The sequence below is a fragment of the Moschus berezovskii genome, chromosome 12 (genome assembly GCF_049115385.1).
Source record: "Moschus berezovskii isolate FMDL1 chromosome 12, NW_MosBer_1.0, whole genome shotgun sequence".
Taxonomy (NCBI): Eukaryota; Metazoa; Chordata; class Mammalia; order Artiodactyla; family Moschidae; genus Moschus; species Moschus berezovskii.
This window is the reverse complement of record NC_142471.1, coordinates 95,418,105-95,435,569: the sequence shown is the minus strand read 5'-3', so window position 1 is coordinate 95,435,569 and position 17,465 is coordinate 95,418,105.

Sequence of the window (17,465 nt, the reverse complement as noted above, 5' to 3'; positions counted from 1 at the left end):
GCTCACCAGGGCAGACTCCTGGACCACTGGGCAGATGCTGAATGTGCTGGTATTTCTTTCACTGAATGCAGATCTTCCTCCAATTGAAAGATGAACGTACAGGGACGTCTGATGCAACGTTCTTTCTAAATGAAATATGGGGATGGGGAGAATGCAGGCCAGACACCTAATGTCCATCAGGTAAGGAAGTGATTTAAAAATTGAGGTAGACTTCCCTGGTGGTCCAGTGGTTAAGAATTCACCTGCCAATGGAAGAGATACATGTTCAGTCTCTGGTCTGGGAAGATTCTACACGCTGCAGGACAACAAAGCCCAAGCACCAAACTACTGAGCCCATGCACCTCAGAGACTGCGCTCTGCAACAAGAGGAGCCCGCACACTGCAAGTTCAGGGCCGCCTCTGATCACCGCAACTAGAGAAAGCCCGTGCCCAGCAACAGAGACCCACTGCAGCCAAATGTAAATTTTAAAAAATGGAGGTAACTTAAGCCACGGAAAAAGTAACATTTGCAAACATCGACACTGTATGTCAAATGACACAAGCAGGTCCAGGATTTGCTGCTGTTCTGAAGAAAGCTGATCGCCGAAGAATTGATGCTTTTGAACTGTGGTGCTGGAGAAGACTCTTGAGAGTCCCTTGGACTGCAAGGAGATCCAACCAGTCCATTCTAAAGGAGATCAGTCCTGGGTGTTCATTGGAAGGACTGATGCTAAAACTGAAATTGCAATACTTTGGCCACCTCATGCGACGAGTTGACTCACTGGAAAAGACTCTGATGCTGGGAGGGATTGGGGGAGGGAGAAAGGGATGACAGAGAATGAGATGGCTGGATGGCATCACCGACTCGATGGACATGAGTTTGAGTGAACTCCGGGAGTTGGTGATAGACGGGGAGGCCTGGCGTGCTGTGATTCATGGGGTTGCGGAGAGTTGGACACGACTGAGCGACTGAACTGAACTGAAGTGATGCCGTATAACAAGCGCTGAGGGATTTCAAGGATGAAAACGCACATGGTGGATCCACGTTTGTCAACACCTAGAAAAAAGATCTAGGAAGCTATCTGCCAACAGCTGGTGATGGTCTTCCCCTCTGGAAGGTGCAGGCAAAGCATGAAGCAAGTTCACGCTTTGCTTTATAATTAAATACGGCTGTAGTTGCAATCCCAAGGACAGAGGAGCCTGGTGGGCTGCAGTTCATGGCACGACTTAGCGACTAAACAAACAGTGTTGGAACTTTTGAGTATGCGTTACTTTTGTGATTTAGAAAGGAGAGGGAACACAGTCTCCAAAACTGTGTGCAGGTGAAGAGCTCCAAGCAGCCAGGTGCGCGCTCGCCGCCGCCCAGCCTGTGCTGAGAGGCCGCTGCCCACGCCCACTGAGACTCAGAGTAGCCACTGTCACCACCTCCCGCAACGGATGGGAGGCAGAAGCACAGACAGGCCAAGCAATCTGTGCGGGCCACGCAGCGAGAGCAGGTCCGACCAGAGCCCGCCCGCCCGCCCCTGCCCTGCAGAGGGCTTCTGCAGCCTGAGTTCGTGCCGACGACTTCGGGGCACACGGGGCTGTCCAGTGTCCACAGCAGCTGCCCTCCCTCCCTCACGGGCTGTCCCCAACACCCCAGCTGACACACATCTGCCCTGGTCCCACGGGGGCCCGAGGACCAGGTGTCTGGGCCTCATTCACCTTTGCTCCTGAAAACCCCACAAGGGTTGACATTAGAAAACACTCAATAAACACATTCTAGTATGCTCTCAAGTGCATTCCATATACTCACTGACATACATTATATGTTAAGCCCATTATTTAGAATTTCTGTGGGTCCCGGAGTTTTGGTTTATTAGTTACATGGCTTGGATCAAGATTCTTACATTCTTTAAGTGTCAGTTTTCTCCTCTTTCAAATAAGAACAATACCTCACAGGGGCTTCCCTGGTTTCCAGTGGTTAAGAATCCACCTGCAAATGCAGGGGACAAGGGTTCCATCCCTGGTCCGAGAATATCCCACAAGCCTCGGGGCAACTAAGAGCCACAGCTCCTGAAGCCCACACACCGAGAGCCCACGCTCTGCAACAAGAAAAGCCAGTTCAGTGAGGAGCCACGTACCACAACCAGAGAAAACCCCATTCAAGGCAGCAGAGACCCAGCGCAGCCAAAAATAAACAAACATTTCTTAAAAAAAAGAAAATCTGGAAAAAGAAAAAAGAACAATACCTCACAGAATTTTTCTGAGGATTAACTGTGGACAGTGACTGCAGCCATGAAATTTAAAAATGCTTGCTCCTTGGAAGAACAGCTATGACCAACCTAGACAGCGTATTAAAAAGCAGAGACATCACCTCGTCTAGTCAAAGCTATGGGTTTTCCAATAGTCATGTACTAATGTGAGAGTTGGACCATCAAGAAGGCTGAACACTGAAGAACTGATGCTTTTGAATGTTACTGCTAGAGAAGACTCTTGAGAGTCCCTTGAACAGCAAGGATATCAAACCAGGCCATCCTAAAGGAAATCAGTCCTGAATACTCATCGGAAGGACTGACGCTGAAGGTGAAGCTCCAATACTTTGGCTGCCCGATGCAAAGAGCTGACTCACTGGAAAAGGCCCTGTACCCGGTACCCTGATGCTGAGAAAGATTGAGGGCAGAAGGATAAGGGGGTTACAGAGGATGAGATGGTTGGATGGCATCACTGACTCAATGGACATGAGTTTGAGCAAACTCCGGGAGACAGTGGAGGGCAGGGACGCCTGGGGTGCCGCAGCTCATGGGGTCGCAAAGAGTCAGACACGACTGAGCGACAGAACAGCAACAGCAGAATGTGTGAGGATACCGCCCATGGTGCTGGCCACACGGAAGCATCTGAACATTCAGCCTAAGCACACAGGTACTTATTACAGTGACCCCTCTACTTCCTGAACTAGGTGGCAGGTGTCGGTCATTTGGTAACATATCAGGACTCAAACCACCCACCCAATTCCAAAGTGGTCCCGCTGCACAAGGGCAGGCCAAGCACACGCCATCTATGCTGACCATCAAGTTACTCCAGAACTTCCTGGGCCCAAGGATGCTCCCTCCAGAAGCCTGCTCTTGCTGGAAAACACGTCACATCTGCACTGCCCACCCTGATGCAAGAGAGGGGCCCCTGCCTGGACACCCAGCTTCCACCCACCAGGCTCAGGACCCCTGCCCGGAGGGGGAAAGCGCATGGCCCCTTCTTGACAGCTCTCCACGAAAATGCCACCCCAGCTTACAGCAAAACGCCTTCACAGGTAAGCATGTCTTCTGCATAGAACATTCCCAATGCTTTTTATAAATGTCACATCTGGCTGGCTGAGTTAATTAACAGAATGAAAATAATGAGAAAGATGGAATGAGCTAAGCCATGAGCTAAGCCGCTCACCATGGCAGAGGTGGGAGGAAAATATAGCCCCTCAAAATTCGGAGTCAGGCTCGAGCCTGTTTATCAGACTCTGATTAAATACCTGCTCCTTAGGAAAATTAATTCCCATCATTCTCTCCTCGACTAGACCCATAAACTGTTACTTAAGTGTTTTTGCCTTAAAAGTTCTCCTAATTCCTCTCTCGGATCCTGAAACCAAATGTCTACATTTAGCAGCAACCAGGTCTTCAGTTCCTGGTGCTGGTCCTTTTCCATGCCCACTCCTGGAGCCGCTTCACCCTGCCTCTGTCCATGGTGCTGGAGAGACCGGCCAGAAGAGGGCCTGGTGCGGAGCCAGGCTCCTCCACTGACCAGCTGGGGGACCAGAGGCAGCCGTGGACCGTGAGTCCCCAGCAGGGAAAGCAGAACTAACACACGACTCACAGACCCCCTGCTTCCTGACTGTTCTGGGACACGTACCCCCCGGGCTCAGGGAGGCCTGTGGTTTGGGCTCAGACCCGCACCTGCACTCTGCACCTCTCCTTACCTCTCTGAACCTGCTCCCCTGTCTGCAGAACAGAGTCAGGGTGAGCACTCGGTCATACTGGGAGGATACGTGCATGTAAGTGCCCGGCTCTGAGCCCCTGCTCCACGCACCCCGAGAAGCGGACGCTCATTTCAGCCGAGAGTGCGGAAGGGAGCCGTGTCCTCATGCCCCTGCCCTTGGCCACCGACACAGAAAAATGTACTAACCCGTATTGATGAGGACGCCTCCTTAAATGCCAACTTTGATGCATCTTTTCAATATACTAAACCCCTAATGAAGACGTGTACGAGATTAACAGATATAATTAGAAAGAGAGTCTTTCTGTTTCATTCGCTACAGAATCAGCTTTTTATTGCACAATTTATAACACCTTCACATTTCAAAGTCAGGGAACACAGAAAGGGGAACTCAGCACACCCGAGTGTATCATACATAATTATCTTTAGAGGAAACTAAGAACAAAAGCATGAGATAAATTTCATTGCCTGTTGAATAGTGAAAATACACAAGAAACAGAAAAGTGTCCAGAAGTTTGTGTTCATCACAAGTGCCTTTCCACACTGGCTTCATAAACCCTGTGTGACCTTTAAGACTCTGGTTAAGTCTCCCGGCCAGCATTCTCAACATGAAATAACAGTATTTAAGGAATTTGTAACATAAGAGTTTCAATGGGTTTTGGAGCCAAGGTCAGAAAGACAGGCAGCCAGAAGCCCTGCACCAGAGCATCTTCATCTGAGGGCAGGCTGGGGCAGGATCCCATGAGGGCCAGGTCAGGGGTCCGCAGGCACACAGGACGTGGCTGGGAGCCCAAGGCTGCCAGCAGGCTGTTTCCACAACAGTGAGGATGCCTCCGGCCCTGGTCATCACCCACTGTGGCCAGAGGCCTGGAGGATCTGCTTTCATGAATGAGGCAATGGTCCAGAAAACCACCTGAACTCCAGGCCCCGCCACGGATGCTGGGCTTCTGGCCTCTGTGGCTGGATGGACATCCTCTACCAGATGCCAACCCTGAGCCCGCCTGGCAGGCCCGAGCCAGGCACAGCTGCTGAGAGCTGCCACCGAAGCACAGGTCTGCCCCCCGGGCCTTGTGGTGGACACCCACCAACCAATGCTCGGAGCACAGCCAGCACTTAATAACCTCTGCTGCTCAGGGTATCGGGCACCAGACATCGGGCGGCACGTGAAGAGCCGTGTGTATAAGCCTCACATTTGCAATCCCTGAGCCACCAGACGGGGAGGGAAGGGAGAGGGGAGAAGGGAGGAGAGGAAGGGAGGGAGTGGGCGGCGGACGGGCCGGGCTCTCCAGGGCTGACAGCCCCAGGGCTTGAAGGAGAAAAACTACATCCAACTGCTGGCGGTTCCCTGTGCGACTCCCGTAACAAGCGCATTAAAAACAGCCAGTGGGAATGATTCTGACTTTCTGGGAGCTCTCTAAAGAGCTGAGCATTCCTCGGGGGAGGGTCACGGTAAGATTCTCTCATGTGTTAAAAACCAATTAAGGCCTACGAGCGAATGGTCACTGTGGGTCTCAACAGCAGGAGGTTACCGTGGAGGTGTGGAGAAGCCAGGAGGAGGCTGCGGCTTTCTCCCCGACCATCAGGGACCCGCAAAGCCACCAGCAAAATGGGACAGTGAGTTCTGAACCGAGGCTTGGGGCTCCTGCAGGACCTTGGAACCTTGGCAATTTGGGGCAAAGAGTGCAGAACAGCATCACACACTTATCATCACTGCACTGTACACTCGAAACGGCTAAGGATACAGTTCAGGTTGTGTGCGTGTCACCACGATTTAAACGGTAAGTCAAAAGATTCGGGAGCAGGACGTGGTCAAGCTGAACCCGTCAGTGCCTCCCTGCCCTCCCTGTCCTCTAGCCCCCTCCAACCCACCTCCCTAGGGTCCCCGCATTGACTGCCCTAGGGTCCCCCTCGCCTCCTCAGGCCCCCTCACCTCCTCGGATCCACCATCTCCCCCACCGGCCGGTGGTAATTCATCCTGGCTGACCCAGTGCCCTCCTGGGTCACAGCCTGAGTGCTCATGTCCAAGCCCCTATCTTCTACCCCCTAACATCTTCTACCCCTGCCCCGGAACGCACATCCCCAGCTCAGACGGGACTAACCCGTCCCTATCACGGGGCCTGCCTGCTCCCGGGCACTCCGCGTGCCTTCAGAAGGACACTACCAGCTCGCTGGGGGCATCAGGTCTCCGTTGACTTCCAGGAGGTGGTTTCACAACCTCTCCGGCTCAGCCAGGGGGGTCCCCAGGTCACGTCGCCAGCAGCCCCTGTGAAGGAGACCTGGGTCTCCTTGCCGTGACCGCGGGCGGGCAAAGGGCAAGGGCTGAGGGCTGAACTGGCCGCAGCCTCCCAACAGCCAGGGCATAAACCTTCTCACCCCAAGAGGAGCCAGGGCACTTGGGCAACTCCTGGTAGGACGGCCCTACAATGTCACCCGCACCAGGAGGACGGCCAGAGGCCCACCCAGAACTCTGCTGGCGTGGACTGGGATGGGCCAGCCAGGCTGGGACACGTGGTCACCCTAGTTACAGCGAAGCCACCCAGGAATTTGGGGGCTGAGAAGAAAAGGCGCATCTGATGCAGATTCCGAGTCTGCTAACACACTGACGGGGCCAACCCCGTCCCAGGAGGAGGTCAGAGGCTCACAGGCCAGTGATGTGCCCAGCTTCATGGCCCAGGCAGCCTGGACGTCTGCAGTGAAAGCTCTCCACGCCCACACTGCCGCGTGGTCCGAGACCTAAGGCTGCTTTATCACATATGCTAAAGCATTTCCAGGTTTACTGGGGGCTCCAGGGGTCAGGGCTGAAGAGAATGCATTATTTCCTATCCTTTAAATCATGGGGAGATCCAGAACATGAAACGGACCATCTCTAAGCGCGCAGTTCGGTATGAAGCACGTTCTAATGGCTATGCACCTCTCACTAAAACCAGGAGGGGCCCTCGCACACTCTCGCGAGTCCGTCACTGGAGGGACATCGCCTGCAAGCTTAGACCACACATAATGGCCCATCTCTGGGGGTCCCACGTCCCAGGAAATGAGCATTAAGCTAAAACACCCTTGCTTAGCTCGTAGGAAACATTCTGACCAGACCCACCTGTGAAGGCTTCAGAATGAAGAAATTAATATTCCCTCCAGAGTCCAGCTAAAGCAGGCCTTCACTCCCTCCCCTCTGAGTATAAAAGAAGCCTGAATTCTGACTTGGGAAAGATGGTTCTTGGGATGCTAGCCCACCACCTTCTCGGTCTGCCAGCCTCTGAATAAAGCCACTCTCCGCTGTCCCAATACCTCATCTTCGATCAACTGGCCTATCATACAGCAAGGACTACAAGCTTGGACTCGATGATATCACCACTGCCCATTCCCAGACGTTTCAGGGGAGCGAAGATCCCACATGCCTCACAGCCAAACACACACACACACACACAAAAAAAAAAAAAAAAACAGAAACAATATTGTAACAAATTCAATAAAAACTTTAGAAATGGTCCACATCCAAAAAAGACAAAAAAACTTACCAAAAAACCACACTAACTTACCATTCCCCTCCCCCAGGCCCCAGCACCCACCGTCTACTTCCTGTCTCTACGAATGTGATTATTTCCAATACTTCACAGACGGAATCACCTGCTGCTTATCCTTTTGTGTCCGGCTTACTTCACTCAGCAGGATGTCCTCAAGGTTCATCCATGTGGCAGTAGGTGTCAGAACTGCCTTCCATTTAATGCTAAATAATATTCCACTGCACACAGGTATGCAGGTTTTACAAAACAGAAAGCGATCCTCAGCCTCCAAGGTGGCCTCAAGGTCAGAGGCATCTGATGGGCCGGGGCGCAGGTCATGGCAGCCGTGACCTTGACACTGGGCTGGACTCTCCTCCTGTGCTGTGAGCTGCCCTATCCTCCCGGGCCACTCCACACATCAGCCCTGAGAGCAGCTTTCAAACTAATAAAAGCAAATGGAGCTTTCCAATCGCTCCTAATGAAGTTATGGGACTTCTGACGTTCCCTGGGAGGAGAAGTTAATTCTGAAAGATGGTGCTCATCTCTGGGTGTCCTTTCAGGGGGAACGGCGTGGCTCTGGGGCCCCAGCTGGCACGGCGGATGGGCAGCAGGCACTGGTGCTGGGCTCTCGCCGGCTGGCCCAGGGCTGAGCGGCCTGGCTGCGGAAGGCTGTAAGTCACTCCCTCAGACAGAAGCGCATCTCACACAACACAGGCAGACACGCGATGGGCCATGAGGGGACTGGCCTGGAGGCGGCCGGGAGGATGGGGGCAGGACTGTTTATTCTCGGGGCTTCCACATTGGAAAAAGCCCCATAAACTGGAACCCCGTGAGCCCTGTGGCACGCGAGGGTTAAACCCTTGAGTAAGACTATCCATGCACATAAGCAGACCCTGAACTGTACAGATAACTCAGATTCCTACCCCGAATCCTGGGCACGTGGCTGGAGAAAGTAGCTGAGGGTGCAGGACGGGTGTGTACGACACCCCTGCGTCAAAACCCTGATGATCTAGCTCCCTGACTCTTCGCCAGTGTAGACAAAGCTCTTGCTTCAAGGAGACAGGAACGTTGAAAGGGCAGGCATGCTCACCCTCACCCCGCCAGTCGACGTGGACAGGCTGCACCCAACCATCCCCCTCCCCCACCCACCAGACTGTCCCCCAGCGCAGGGTGGGATGGCCAGCCCACCCAGCTCCGCCACCAGCTCCCGGAAGCCCTGGGCCAGCTGCTCTCCCGGGCCTTGGTTTCCCCTTCACCCCGTCACACCCATGCACCTCTCCTGTAAGTGGCTCCACACACACACACACCCCGACGCGCCCCTTCCTTCCGGCCAGCTCGGGCCGCTCACCGGGCGAGCCTGACCAGGGAGGTAGCCCCATGCCCCAGGGCTGAGTTAGGACGGACCACTGCCTTCATGGGACCCCTTCCCCAGGGCCAGAGGTAGACTCAGGGGCCACGTTTCCCATCTGACTGAGGTCCAGGGAGTTGTCTCATGTCCTGCTGGGCACAGGAAAGGGGTTCCCTCATGAAGGGTCCCGGGGGCTTCTCCACCCCTTTCCTGCCCAGGCGATGATGACAACAGTGGCTCAGGGCATGGTCCCCAGGGACAAGAGAGCCCCTCCGGGGCAGAGGGTGCAGCCCTCATAGCAGGCTATGAGAATCACCCCCCCTGGGACACTGCCCTCTGCGGTCAAGAGCATCCCGCCCCGCGGGCCACCTCCTCTGACCTCCAAACCACCTGGAGGGGCTCCTCCACGTGGGCCACACAAGCCACCCTGCAAGAGCCAGGCGACGACACTAAGAAGCCTGCTCTCCTGTCAGGGTTGGTGGGGAAGCTGGGGGCAGGGTCACCCCTTTCCCTGTTCTACGTCGAGGGTCTCAGCCATAGGCACTGAAAGAAATCGCTTCCCAGTTTTTATTTCCTGATAAAAGATCGTCTCTGCTCCCACGACTTCCCCGCACCGGGAGAAGAAAGTTTCAGCAAACCCAACTGCCTCCAGCCGACACAGTGGTTGTGGGTCTGGTGGGGGGCGTGGGGGCCAGGGGACCACACACCCCCGCCCGACTTCAGGGCACACAGGCCGCGTCCACTGGGAAGGGGCAGCCCGGTCAGCGTTGCCCGGAGCCCAGGGAGGCGGGGCCCAGACGCTCCGAGCCGCCAGCGGGGAGGACAGGCCGGCCGGACGCCGACCCGGGCCGAGTCAGACGAGCCGGGGCTCGGAGCGCCTGCGGCGGCCGCGCCCACAAACCCTCGGAGGATCGGGCACGGAGCGCGGTCACTCCAGCGCGCCCAGCAACAGCGCCGCCAGGGCCGGGCACGAGCAGCCCCGGGGCTCCCGGGCGGCCAAGCGGACCGCGCTCTGGGGCGCCGCTCGCCCCGGCGGCAGCTCCTGCCCCGCGGCGTCTGGACGCAGATGCCGGCCCCACAAGACGGCCCGGGGCGGCGGCAAGCCCACGAGACGGGTCGGAAACCAGCTGCGTCTTCCCACACAGCTGCACGCGTACGCGTGTGTGCACATGCCCGTGGGCACAACGCACACCTACACACGCACACCCACGTACGCGCCGGCCTGGCTCCCTGGGCCGCCGTGCCCCCGGAAGCTCAGCTGCCCGGTCAGCACAGTGGACCCCGCCCGGCGGCCCCACTGAGAAGACAGGTCCCCTCTCCCAGCCCGGGCCGGCTCTGCAGCTGCGGAGGCGACAGGGCCCAGCCCAGTCCGGGCTCCGGAGGCACTGCCCTGCCCGCCGTCTCGGCCCTGTGACCACCGCGAGGACAAGCCCAGGCTGGCCGGGGGGGGCGAGGAGGGGCCCCGTGGGCAGCCCCCAGCCGACCCCACATACCCCAAGAGTGTGAGACCCCCCAGCCCCAGCCGAGGCCAAGGCGGGACCAGAGGCCCCGAGCGCGTGGCGGAGGGCGGGTGGCTCTGGCACGGAGGTGACACCAGCAACCGTCCAGTTTACACGAAAGCGTAACCAAAACCCAGCGGCGCGCAGGAGGGAGGAGTCTCGCCAGATGCTGGGCTCCCTGCCCTGGAAACGGGAGTCCTGCCGCGGTACCAGGGGCCCAGCGCGGCTCTGCAACAATGGGGCCAGGAGACCACACTCAGGCTGCCGAGAACCACACCGGAAGGGCTGCTCTCCTTCCAGTGAGGGAGCGGGCTCGCCTCTGACCCGCGCCCAGCAAGGAGTGGGCCTGCACCGGCGGACACTGATGCACCACCCGCCCCCCGCCCGGGAGGCTGAGAGGACGGCCCCTGGGGTCTTGTCCGACCTGGGCTCACACCTGAGCATGGCCTTTACCGCCTCCATCGCTTCGTCCACAGCCACCTCCAGCCGCCCACACCTGGATTCCCACCATGGCCTCCTTGAGGCCAGCCTCCCTGGCATGGCACCCCTGCCTCCCCCAACAGGCCCGGCTAGTTGAGCGGAGGTGAAGTTCCCACGGCCACCACCCAGGGGCCTCCGGGGCTCCCCGGCCATCTGCGTGGCCAGGGTCCAGCCCCACACTCATGATAGGCGGGCCTTCAGCCGCTGCGCTGGTTCCCCGAGTGGCCAAGAGACCTGCGCGGACACTGGACGCAGACAAGCAGGACGTGCCTCGCGCCTCAGTGCAGCCAGCTCTCAGGAGAAAGGGAGCAGGCACGCGGTGGGGCAGCTGACCCGGCCCCAGGCTCATTCCTGTCCCCTCGGGTGGGCAGCGGGGTGGGGGGCAGGAAGGCAGGCCAGCGAGAACCCAGCCCCGGGGCCGCGCAGAGGCAAAGGCGCTTCGGCCTCCACCCAGTGCCACAGGCTGAGCCGAGGAGGGGCAAGGGTCAGGAGAGGGAGGGGAGGGCTGGGGAAGGCAGTGACCTGCTCAGAAGGGGCCTCGCCGGCCAGGTGAGGGGGGTGGAAGAGGTGGCCCTGGGCACGCAGCAGTGGCAGGGAGCCCCGCGGGGACCAGCCTGTTCTGTGTCCTGACAGTGGGCACAGGCGCGTGAGTTCACACATGCAGTAAAGGGCAGAGAACTAGACACGTGCACGTGCCCACACACACACATGCAGGCACGGGGACCCCCAAGAGCACACACACACAAGCACACAGCAGGGCACACAGACAGGTCAGATCTGACGGAGGTCAGCAGACGGAGTCGTGGCTGTCAGCCTGATGTCACTGACCCTGCGTGTGCAGCGGGTGAGGACAGCCAGGACTCCTGTTACTTCTTCCCCTTGCTCGAGAGCCTACCGTTATCTCCAGTTTTGTCAAAGCCCTGCCGGCCAGCACTCGGAGAAAAGGCTACAGGGAGGCTGGACCCCTTAAGGGATGAGCAGATGTACGCGAGTGGGGGCCTTCTGGGGGCCGGGGGCCACAGGCCAGGGTGGCCTGGAGCAGCAAGGATGGCACGGCTGCCTGGGCTTCAGGGGGAGGAGGCAGGGTTGGACTCCCCTAGGTGCCTGCTTCTCCCCCAGGCTCCGTGCTGAACTCCCCCTAAACAGCAGAGGCTCAGATGGAAATGAACCCAACTTATAACTTTGACGGGTCATTTGAGTTTGTGAACGAGGCTAGTTTGCCAAAATGATTCTTCCCTCTTTAATTAAAATCCTTTATTAACTGCCGAGCTAACACCGTCCCGCAAGACAGACAAGATAATGAGTCCACATCCTTCAGCACAGGCGGGCAGCCATCCAAGCGAGGCGGGAGGTTCAGCAGAGGGGCCAGGCCCCTGCAGACGTGCCTCACTCAGGATGCTGTGTGGCCCAAACCCTGGCAGAGGTTCCAGCTGGGGCACAAATCACAGACCTGACCGAAGATCGTGTGAGGAAAGGGTCCAGGCCACACGGTCCCCCGCGGGCTCCATGCAGTCCAGGGCGGGGCAGGGCGAGTGCCCAGTCAGGGCACCTGGAAGGGAGGCGGGCGGCCTGGACCGGCGGGGCCCAGACTTGCTCTTGGGCTGTGTCAGCTGAGCAAGGACCCTGAAAACGGCAGGTTCTGGATGCCAAGGGGCGGCGGGCTTGCAACCCAGTCACCCCGGCTGTGACCACAGGCAAGGGGCAGGGCCAGGGAGAAGGGATGGGAACAGTCATCCTTGCCAAGGGGGCACATGGGGAAGTGACTGTCCACCAGCCTGGTTCAGCCCCAGGACATCAGCCCTACACTCACCTCCCATTCACTTCACTTGAGACATTTCAGACAGACAAGGACAGTGGCTCATACAATGAAAGCCACGTATAGGCCACCAGCCTTGCTCAATCTTAAATCACACTGCCCACTACCCTTTAAGTGTAAAATAAATACCCGAGTCCACACTGACATAAATATGTTATTGGAAAAATTAATGAGTGGAGAAAAGGGACAAATCTCCCAAAATCTCCTTGCAGAACTCCAATACTGCCTAACGACACCCCTTACATGTGGACCGTGCAGAAGGCTTCCTCCCAGAGGACACTGACGAGGGGAAACAGCGTCCTGACTGTGGAGGCATCTGACAGGCCTCAGCCAGGTGACCAGGGCCGCCATCAGCAGCGTTATGTGCGGGCCATACTCGAGGCAGGATGTGATGAGCACACTTGGCTCTGGTTTTCCTACCACGGCCCCATCTCAGTTCAGTTGCTCAGTCGTGTCCGACTCTTTGTGACCCCATGGACTACAGCACGCCAGGCCTCCCTGTCCATCACCAACTCCCAGAGTTCACTCAAACTCATGTCCATTGAGTCAGTGATGCCATCCAGCCATCTCACCCTCTGTCACCCCCTTCCTTTAGCCTCATCTCAGGATGACAAAAACCTCAGACAAATCCCAAGAGACATGTCTCACCTGCCTGGCACTCCTGGGCAGCACCTGACAAGCACTCCTCAAGCTGCTAAGTTTATCAAAAACAGGGAGTGTCTGAGAAACTGCCCAGCCCAGAGGAGCCTCTGGAGACACAACCCTAAGAGTCAATGTGGGATTCTGGATGGGACCCTGGGACAGAGAAAGAACATTAGGTAAAAACTTTGTTGTTTAGTCGCTCAGTTGTGTCTGACTCGCGACCCCATGGACTGCAGCACACCAGGCCTCCCTGTCCTTCATCATCTCCCGGAGCTTGCTCAAACTCACGTCAGTGATGCCATCCAACCATCTCCTCTTCTGTCACCTTCGCCTTCTATCTTCATTCTTTCCCAGCATCAGGTCTATTCCGATGAGTTAGTTCTTCCCATCAGGTGGCCAAAGTGCTGGAGTTTCAGCTTCAGCATCAGTCCTTCCAATGAATAGTCAGGGCTGATTTCCTTTGGGACTGACTGGTTTGCTCTCTTTGCAGTCCAAGTCACTCTCAAGAGTCTTCTCTAGCACCACAGCTCAAAAGTATCAATTCTTCAGTGCTTAGAGTTCTTTATGGTCCAACTCACATCTGTACATGACTATATGGACCTTTGTTGGCAAAGTAATGTCTCTGCTTTTTAATATCTTGTGTAGGTTGCTGCTGCTGCGTCACTTCAGTCGTGTCCGACTCTGCGTGACCCCATAGACAGAAGCCCACCAGGCTCCCCCATCCCTGGGATTCTCCAGGCAAGAACACAGGAGTGGGTTGCCATTTCCTTCTCCAATGTGTGAAAGTGAAAGGCGAAAGTGAAGTCGCTCAGTCGTGTCCGACCCTCAGCGACCCCCCAGACTGCAGCCTACCAGGCTCCTCCATCCATGGGATTTTCTAGGCAAGAGTACTGGAGTGGCTTGCCATTGCCTTCTCCGCCTGTGTAGGTTAGTCATAGCTTTTCTTCCAAGCAGCAAGCGTCTTTTAATTTCATGGCTGCAATCACCATCTGCTGTGATTTTGGAGCCCAGGAAAAGAAAGTCTGTCACTGTTTCCATTGTTTCCCCATCTATTTGCCATGAAGTGATGGGACCAGATGCCATGATCTTAGTTTTCTGAATGTTGAGCTTTAAGCCAGCTTTTTCACTCTCCTCTTTCATCAAGAGGTTTCAAGTTCTTCTCTTTTTTTCTGCCACAAGGATAGTGTCAACTACCATATACGAGGTTATTGATATTTCTCCTGGCAATCTTGATTCCAGCTTGTGCTTCATCCAGTCCAGCATTTCTCATGACGTACTCTGCATATACGTTAAATAAGCAGGGTGACAATATACAGCCTTAACATACTCCTTTCCCATTTTGGAACCAGTCCATTATTCTGTGTCCAGTTCTGTTAGTTCAAGAAACCAGCCTACAGTTTTCTCAGGAGGCGGGTCAGGTGGTCTGGTATTCCCATCTCTTGAAGAATTTTCCACAATTTGTTGTGATCCATACAGTCAAAGGCTTTGGTGTAGTCAATGAAGCAAAAGTAGATGTTTTCTGGAATTCTCTTGCTTTTTCGATGATCCAAGAGAATTTGGCAATTTGATCTCTGGTTCCTCTGCCTTTTCTAAAACCAGCTTGAACATCTGGAAGTTCTTGGTTCACATACTGTTGAAGCCTAGCTTGGAGAACCTTGAGCATTCCTTTGCTAGTGTGTGAGATGAGTGCAATTGTGCAGTAGTTTGAGAATTCTTTGGCATTGCCTTTCTTTTGGATTGCAGGGAAAACTGACCTTTTTCAGTCCTGTGACCACTGCAGTTTTCCAAATTTGCTGGCATACTGAGTGCAGCACTTTCACAGCATCATCTTTTAGTACTTGAAATAGCTTAGCTGGAATTCCATCACCTCCACTAGGTTTGTTTGCAATGATGGTTACTAAGGCCCACTTGAGTTCACACTCCAGGATGTCTGGCTCTAGGTGAGTGATCACACCATTATGGCTATCTGGGTCATTAAGATAGCTTTTGTAGAATTCTGTGAATTCTTGCCATCTCTTCTTATCTTCCGCTTCTGTTAGGTCCATATTGTTAGAAAATGTGAATGAGGCAGGAACTTATATCTGATAATAATGTATCAATTGGGGGCGGGAGGAGAAGGGGACGACCGAGAATGAGATTGCTGGATGGCATCACCGACTCTGTGGACATGAGTTTGAGTGAACTCCAGGAGCTGGTGAAGGACAGGGAGGTCTGGCGTGCTGTGATTCATGGGGTCGCGGAGAGTTGGACACGACTGAGCGACTGAACTGAACTGAATTATAGCAAATCATCCATACTGGTGTAAATTGCTAATAACACAGGAAACAGGATGTTGACGGGGATATGGAACCCTCTGGACTTTGTGCCCCAGTTTTCTGTAAATCTAAAACTAGTCTGAAAAGAATCAAGTCTATTAATTAAAAAACAACAACAACTAACCCCTGATGGTCCCGACTGTCCCCCCAGGTCCCTCAGCTCCCCCTTTGTAGGACAGGGAAGGTCTTCTGAGGCTAAAACACAAGACTCAGAGTGGGGGAGGCCGACCCAAAACGGCCAGAGGCCTGTGTGAGCTGAGGCCGGGCAGGCCCCCTTGCGTGCTGCAGCACCTGGCCGGTCACCTGCGAGCCGTCTGGACAAGCCGGGCGGGCTGGGCAGGCGCCGGCTGGGGCTCCCCGCGGCCGGCCGGGCAGGCGGGGGTCGCAGGGCCCGGCCCCGCAGAGGCGCGGACCCCGGGGCGCCCAAGGACCCCCAGCGCGGAGGCCTCAGGAGCCCGCCCTGGGCGGCGCCCTGCTCCCCGGACAGCGGCGCCCGGGCCACGGAGGCCTGCGAGGGCCCAGGTCCCCGGCGGTCAGCGGGGCTGCGGAGTCGCGGTCGCGGCGTCCCGGGCACCGCGGCCTGCGTGTGCTCGCCTGGACTTGCGAGCCGCGGTCGGAAGCCCTAAGAGCGCTAACGCCGACGAGCGGCACCCGCACGAGCGCGCGCAGGCGCCCTCCCGAGAGTCTCCGGCTTCCGGTGCCACCCGACCTCCGCCCGCGCGTGCGCACACGGCCCGGCGCGCGCTTCGGGACCCGCTCCCGCGCGCGCCTCGGTCCTCGCGCGCCCCCTGGCGCTCGGCGGCCGGCCCTGCGGGCGGTGCGCGCCGGCCCCGAGCGCGGAGAGCAGCGCCCCCGCGTGGACACGCGCCGTCTCCGCGCGCGCGGAGGGCCGCCGCCCACGTGGACGCCGCTCCCCCTGCCCACCGGCCGCTGAGCTCGCGCGGACCCCTGCGATCCAGGAGCTGCCGGAGAGCGAGCGCGCCGGCCTGGGCGGTTCTGCAGGCGGCAGAACGGACGCGTGAGAGCCCCTGGAGGACCTTCTGGCGCCTGTGACCGTCAACGCCCCTGCCTGGTCCCCCGAGGCCTCCCGGGCGTCACGCGGGGGCCTGGGTGCCGCCTGCCGTCACCGGGCCCTGTGGCTGGAGCAGAGGGGCGTCCCCGTAGAGCTACGCCCGCGGCACACGGGGCGGGGGACGGGGGTCCGGGGGCAGGGACCCGCCCCAGCCAGGCAGGGCTGGCCACGCGCTCCGACCTCTGCTTACAGGGCCGGTATCTGCGCGCGTCCTCCTGGGCAGTGCAGCCCCCCAGCCAGGCTCGGAGCTGCGCGTCCCCAGGAGCGAGGAGACCCCTCACCCACCCACCAACCCCCGCCAGCACGAACGCGCCCAGGCCGGCCCTTCCAGAAGCGGGGCGCACCGGGACTTACCTCTCCAGAAGCAGGGAGAGCCTGGGGCCGACCTCTCCAGAATGGGGTGCGCTGCGGTCGAGCCCTGCAGAAGGCTGTCCGTGCAGCGCCCCTTCACCCCCAGCCCCGCACGTGCTGGGCGCGCCCCTCCCCCGTGCGCCCCCGAGGGCGCACACCTGCCCCGGGGTGGGGTGGGCAGGGCCTGCGCAAGTCAGGGCACCGGCCCTCGGGGATGGCCAGGGAAACAGGGTGGGAGACAGGGGCGGCCGGGCGGGGCGACCTGCCGCGACCCCCGAGCAGCTCTCCAAGGACTAATTCAATGCAGGCCTCCGGGTCACGGGCTGGGTGTGTGTGGTTAAAAGAACACACATGGTAAGGCTGTGTTCTCTAGATTTAGCGCGTGAGTGTTTGCGCAGAGGGCCGGAACCGTGCTCCGTCAGTGCCTGCTGCTCCCCAGGCTGCCCCAGGGTGACGGCGCCCGGCCGGGACCCGCTGGGCAGAGAGGGGCTCACCCTGCGCAGAGA